Raw genomic sequence first — 7348 nt, forward strand, 5'->3', positions numbered from 1 at the left:
AACGCATGGTTTTTGCATATGCTTGTAATATTTACTGTTGCGTTTGCATGTAAGGAAATTTCACTTTTTTTCATTAGACAACGGGGAAGAAACGTTTGAATTTGAATGCGGAAGCGTGGTACTACATTTTATTTTGTCCGCGACTGTACCACTTTACATCGAGAAGCGTAAGGATATTTGCTGGAGATAGGAAGCGGCAATTGGTTCGTTGACCAATTCGTGTCGCGCCGCGCTTAGGTCGTTTCTACCTTAAAAATAATATCAGGAGGGAGAAAACGCCACTTTTCTGCCTCCTGATACCAAGGTCTGAAATAATATAGTAAATGCGCTGTGAAATTATTGTTTCAAACAAACATCTATGCAAAATTTTGACTATTATTAATTAAACTTAAGTATGCTCTTTTCGGCTTTCCTTCACATTGGGGGTGTAGCTCAGTGGTAGAGCGTTCGCTTTGCATGTGAAAGGCCCCGGGTTCGATCCCCGGCACCTCCACTGATATTTTTGTTTTCATTTTATACGTAAGCATGATTTGTTTACTGGGGATGCTTTTTGTTGATCTAAATTCGATAGCACTAGCGCTGTTGTCGATATCTAAATACGCATTTAAAGGCGGTCAATTATGACGCAATGCAATGCTTATGCGGCAACAGTGGCACCTTTGTCCGCTGCGTGTGTGACTGCTTGTGACCTCAAATAATGTTCTTTTAAATGCTTGTTCCATAAATTTAACAGGGCTTAATTGTTCTGTGCCCCCCCCCCCCCCCCCCCTCCTCTTTTCTTTTTTTTATGCTGCCATTCCTTTCAAATCCTGTGTCATCACAGTCGCGATTTTATATTGGAATAACGACTATGGGCTAAGCTTGCTTCACTAAATATAGAAAAAAAAAAAAGAAAGCTAGAAAAAGAAGGTTGTGCCGCGCGTGGCTCCGTAAAAATTGACTTTTTAACTCGTAGGCAGCGCCTTCTTCACTACCTAGCTTCCAGAAGGTGGCTGTATGCCAAGCCGCGGGATTGCCCGAAATTTCGATTCGGGGTTTCGTAATGCTGCAGTGTAATAATGTTGTACTGTAATTAAGAAACTCTAAGCTCTTGGGACAGCTCAATGAAAATGTATGTACTGTGCTAACACTACAACCGTACTCCTTTTCATGGGACGGCCGCGCAAAGTGCGCTCACCGTCCCAAGAGAGAGCGTTGAAAGCGCAGCGCGCCGCCGCGGCTCGCGAGCGGCGTCGTATACAGAGCGAGGAGCAGCGAGAGGCTGACCGTGAAGCGAGAAGACGTAGGCGAGAGGACCCAGCTGTGAGACAGCGCGAAGCGGATGCCATCAGAAGAAGGCGAGCAGATCCAGAATGGAAGAAGCGCGCAGCGGAAGCACAAAAACGAAGACGCGAGGACGTGGAGATAAGGTTGCGCGAAGCAGAGGCCAAGAGACTTCGACGATTCCATATGTGTATGGGTGATACGAGTGCGCGACGTTTGAAGCTTCCCGACGCTGAGTGTGTGGAAGTGTTTCTCAACCCGTTCGATGTTGCGTGCGACGTAAACGATAAGGCGTTCATCGAGTCCGGCGAGGCAACTTCACGCACGCAGGATGACGAGCTTTCGGACAGCGAATCCTCATGTGAATCGGGAACAGTGGCGGATCCAAGGGGGGGAATGTTGGGCGATCGCCCCACCCAGAGCTACACAGACCTCCCTTCCCTCATGGCTAGAGGGGGGGTGTCCCTAGCGCACTGAGGTGAGCAGCTGCATCAGCACTGCAGTGAACAAACCATAATTCAAACCCTAGCGCTTAGCCAAAGAAGGGGCGAAAAGTAGTGAAAAAGCTTCACCCTTTGGGGGGGGGGGGATCTCAATCAACCTGGGGACAAGTATGCTGCGTGTGTTTGAAGTCAACGGAGTGGATTGGGTCCATTCTGTCTTTCTTGGCTGACACTCTCTGCTCTGCGATGTCAGTGCACGTTATAGAACCCCAGGTAGTTGAAATTACTGGAATCCTCCACTGCGGCATCTCTCATAGCCTGAGTCACTTTGGGACATTAAACCCCGAACCTTACTTAACCTAGTATCTGCTGTCCTACGCATACTGCAAGCAATGCATAGACATGGTTTCTCTGGCAGTGCGTAGTTTAGCTAGTGAGTGCAATAATGTGACTGAGCAGGAGAGAAGCAGTACGTATTTCGTTTTCAATGTGATAGTAATGATTTAGCAGTTTGCAGTCTGTTTAATGCGTGGTGCAGTGGTGACTGCTGTTCAATTGACCAGCTGTGCTGAGCTGATGTGCTCCCCATTGCACTGTCTGTAATGAAAATTGACCGTGGCTATTTAGTTTTTGTAGCGAGAGCTACACTACGCCAACCGCTTCGCCTCTTTGCAGTGATCGCACTTTCGTCGTGGTATGGGAGGATATCACAATCTGCCTGCCAAAACCTTTGCATTCACATTATCCCTAGGCCACACAGGCATGATCATATGGCTTGGTTAAAGCGGGGCTTTATATGTTGGCTGGCAGCTTGTGCTGTTCGTCATCTCGAAGGTGGGAGTGAAAACAGAGAAAGAGATGCCGTAGTTGAGAGCTTCGGATCACTGAGCTACAGACGCTTTCACCTCATCACTCTTTAATGGTCAAAAGTGCCTACCATGGCATAAATAAAGCTGAAACCATAGAGTATATACTACTATGTGCAAAAGCCATGTCTGCTTTCAAGCCGTAGCCATGCAGATAGCTCTCGTGTAACTGCAGGTTTAACCACAAGCTAAACCACGGCTAGTTTTTTTCTTTTTATTCTTAGTAAAGCATAAAGCTTTATTACAGCTCCATTAGCACCGCAGTGAACAAACCATAGTTCAATCCTCAGCGCCTCGCCACGAATGATGCTGTGAACATTGATCACACTGTGCAACAATTTTTTATTGTAAATTTTTTTAACCTCTACCTCAACAAAATCATGCACATTGTTGTGTTTTATTGTCCATAAGGTTAACTAAAGGTTGATAATACAATGGGATGGCATCTTAGTGATTTATGGCTATAGTCATATGTTACTCAAGAGCAGATTTCGTTAAAAGGATATTTTTTTGTTTTCAAGAGGCATAGAAGCAAGGTAGGAGGTAACAGTTAAAAGCGACTGATTCACTACAAAACCCGACTAGCTCACTTTGATAACCCAGGCACTGTATGACTGTTGAATGGAAAAATGGTTAAAATGATTAAGTATTACTATTTTATCTTAGAGGTCTCAAATCTCTGCCAATTCCCTTTCCAAGGAGAAACACCATTTGTCAGTTATCGTGCTGGTTTGTAATTTATTTATCTCAGCGTAACTTCACATTGCAACAATTTTTTCTGACTGCTGTAAAAAAATTAGAAAAGTAATAAACCCAGTGAGAACACTTTCTTTTAATGCGTCTTGGTGAGGTAGTAGCTTTCAATCTTGGGTTCTGCCTCTGCAGAAGTGATATGTGCAATGTGGCTTTAGAAAATCCTGAATGCAGTGAAAGCTGTAGCTAAAAGTGCTCTGGGTGGATGCAGTACAATTTTTCACAGAGCACTTAGGATGGATCCACAAATCCTTGTCATTGCTTGACCATTATGAATAACAGATCATAATTAAATTGGTTTTGAAAGAAAGAACTAAGCTTGAGAATTCATCACAAGAGTAATACATTCGTGCTCAGCATACTCATACTGTTATGAAATGAAATGTTATATGTGGTGATCCTTATTTTTATTTCTGAACTTTAGTGTTCAGGAAGTATGCCAAAACTAGAGCGTAGAACAATATTCAATTTTACTAGTCTTTATGTGAACAAAATGAGAGGAAGTAGAATCTGCAAAGTAGTGGTTTAAGGTCTATTCAAAGTATTTAGTTAAGCGGTAAAAATTATATATTAAACCCCACAAACCAAACCAAAAATTATATATATATATATATATATATACATATATATACATTCTATAGATTGTAGCCGTATGGCTGCGCTTGGGTGGATGCAATGAGTAATTACTCCCTTATTACAAATCTACTCCACCTTCCGGGATTCCCCTAAATATTTGACCAACACCATTCCCACTTCGAGTTATAGATCAATTCGCTCTCGCCCTGCCATCTGATCTGCTGACCATCCTGGTTAGCTCAGTCGGTAGAGCGACTGCCCCGGAAAGGCGGTGGTGCCAGGTTCGATTCCCGGATCAGGACGAATTTTTCTTTAACTACGAAGCTTCCGAGAAAGCTGTATAGCTTTCCTTTGTAGCCGTATGGCTGCGCTTGGGTGGATGCAATGAGTAATTACTCCCTTATTAGATAAAGATATAGCGGTAGTAAAAATTAAATTGGTTCACAGGAAAGGAAAGGCGCAGTAACTGTCACACTTGCTCTGTGGACACCAGAACCGCGCCGAAAGGGAAGGGAGGAAGGTGGGAGTGAAAGTGGAAAGAGAGAAAGGGGAGCCGTAGCGGAGGGCTACGGAGTAATTTCGACCACCTGGGGATCTTTAACGTGCGCTGACATCGCACAGCACACGGACGCCACTTCGTTTCGCCTCCATCGAAACGCAGCCGCCGCGGTCGGGTTCGAAAACTAAGAAAACAGAGGGCAACTAGACTGCATGGTGACCAAAATACCATGGCATTTCTATGCTTTCTTGAGGTGTAGTACTGAACATTAAATGAATATTAATGCATAAGCTAATAGCATGCATATAAAGCTGCAATTCTGTCAATACTAGACTATGCATGTGTAGTTTTGGACCCTTTCACTGAAATTAGCATTAAAGAATAGAAATGTTGCAAAAAAAGCAGCCCGCTTCATTTTTATTGCCGCAAACCGTTAATATCTTTATTTGTTTTTTTTCGAAAGCCGGCGGCATGCGGCCTTATCACTGTGATTTAGCACATGGATTGATTCCGTATTCTTTGTTTGCTCATGCTCATTGTCGCGAGGCACAGCTTTATAATTTTTTTTTTGTTGCGGAAGATGCGCCAAGATTTTTCTAGAAGATTCCAGTGTTTTCTACAATGTTCCAGTTTATGCTAGTCACCGTTCATGGCTTTATCTAGATGTTTCTTCACTGCCTTTAAATTGAGCGTTGACGGGTGTGACGGTGATGGTAGATCGACAATCGCCGAACACACTTGCTGCTATCGCTGCCGCCAAATCGCTTAGTTCTTTTGTGGGCACAAAGCAGCCCCAGTAAGGAGTTTCTTCATTGCAGAATTAGAAAAAAAAACAAGTAAATATTTGAATGGTTCATGGAATTACATAATGTAATTGTAATATAATAGTTTTAGACATACTTCGGTTACAGAGCTCTTAACAAAGGTACCATAACAAAGGTGAACCTGCCAACATTTACTCAAAGAAAATGGGTATCACGTCTTGAATTTCTGTTTAAACTTATCAATGGCTATTATAACATAGATCTCGTTGAAATAATTATTTTCTCTTTTGGTTATGCTGCAAGGCAGAAAAATAGTTGCACAATAACCCCATTTACCACCTTTTTCCACGAACAGTAGTTGAAAGGAATCTCTTAAAAGTGGTGTCAGGAGTAGATTATGAGTGGAGGGGCTGGAACAGAAGTTCATTAGTACGTTTTTTATTATGTACTTGAAAAGTATTCGCTCACTATATGCCCTTTCTCACATTTCCTTGCAGCAGGAAACCAACGAACAAATTGAGCTTGGCATGTATCTGTGCCAGCCTGTTTCTTTATTGTAAAAATTGCTGCTGTATCAAAACCAAAATTTCGCTCTGCATCGCTAATCCATGACTGTTTTAGTGTTTTGTGGGTGTAGTCAACATAACAATAGCCTAGCTCATGACGTCATGGAGTGATTAGTTTTATGGGAACGCGGAGGTCATAAGTTAAGTTACAGCAAAAAGTTTAGAGAAATAAGTCAGGAAGTGAGGTAAGATTAGAGGGCTGACCTCTCCACTTGGTTCCAGCATCCCTTCAGTCAATCATCACTCTCGGCATTTGTTTCAAGTATTGTTTAAGAACTTGTCTTGCTTACCAGATACAAACTTCGAGCTTCATTGATGTGATTTGTATTCTATTTTTTGCCTGTGTTATTGTGCTCTTTACCCATGTATCTGCAAAAATCTCTTGTAAGGATAAATAAATAAATGAAATAAGTACTTCTATTGGCTACAGCTAGAAGTAGTAATGATCACAGTGCTGTCTTCTGATGGAGCTTCCATTTTCCTAGCTTAAGTGAATTGTCGTCATGTATTATGAAATATATGCTATAAATCTCGAATCTAAGCCGACCTTAATGTTTGACATCTCATGTATGTAAAAAAAAAAACAATCTTTTGATTTTGATTCAAACAAATAACCTATAATAATAATATAATAATAACCTAAACTTGTGTTCTCTAAATACATGTAGGTGCAGCAGCTATCATTTTCCTTTTGATAGTTTGCTGTGATGCCCTTAGAATAATTTCAAGCTTTTTCACTAGCTTCTAGGTTCCACCACCACAGGTCTGCAGCAATGAAACACATTGATTGTGTGCTGAACTTTTCAATGGCTGCTGATCACAGTTTTGATGGACAAGGCAAAGGTTGATTTTATTCTTTAAATTTCTTTTTTGTAGTCTCTATCAATTGTCATTATGGGGATGTCTCATGTTTGCTTTGAAACTACTCCCGATGCCCTATTACATATCACAAATTATTACTGCCTTTCCAGACTGTGTAATATACTTTTCCATTGTGTCTGCTTGATACCAGCAGGTTAATACTTGCATCGCTCTCCTGCATGCATCTGTTTTCTTATATACCACAGCATTTGACTGCTGCATGTCCGACTCTCCTCATACGAATGCAGACAGTTCGGAATACACGGTTTCAAGCAGGCCAGGCAGGGCAAACAAAATTGATAGTAGAGAAGCCTGGGAGGCTTTGCTGGAAAGCCCAAACCCGGAACAGCAGCTACTAGCAGTTCGACTGGCTGAAGAGGCCGCTGAGATCCAGGGGATTTTGGCCAGCATCTGAAGCGGATTCTCACCTGCCCCAAGGCGCCTCCCCTCTAGAGGGGAGGACCTGGGGTAGAAAAATGTCTTTTTTGTCAGACAATAAAGTTGATTCACTCACTCAAGCAGTTCAAATCGACTTCTTGCAGTTTTGACAAGTTGCATCTTCACTACTCTCACAATCGGATATACCAGTCCCTTCGAAATAAAGATCCATTATCGACACTGACAGCAGCAACAATTCTTCACGTGCCCCGTCTTGGTACAAGGGATCCTACACACATGCACATGTCATATGAAATAGCACAGTTTACCATTGAGAGACTTTCTTCACTCCAGGGATGATGATGACTGAACAGCGTAT

General features: G+C 42.3%; 1 non-coding gene across 1 annotated transcript; it reads left to right on the plus strand.

The window, feature by feature from the left end:
- The first annotated feature begins 421 nt into the window (after positions 1-421).
- On the plus strand, positions 422-493 carry TRNAA-UGC (transfer RNA alanine (anticodon UGC)). Its single transcript has one exon. It is a non-coding gene; the product is annotated as a tRNA-Ala (tRNA).
- The last annotated feature ends 6855 nt before the right edge of the window (positions 494-7348 follow it).

This window comes from Amblyomma maculatum, chromosome 3, assembly GCF_055883805.1.
Source record: "Amblyomma maculatum isolate TAMU_Amacu chromosome 3, ASM5588380v1, whole genome shotgun sequence".
NCBI lineage: Eukaryota > Metazoa > Arthropoda > Arachnida > Ixodida > Ixodidae > Amblyomma > Amblyomma maculatum.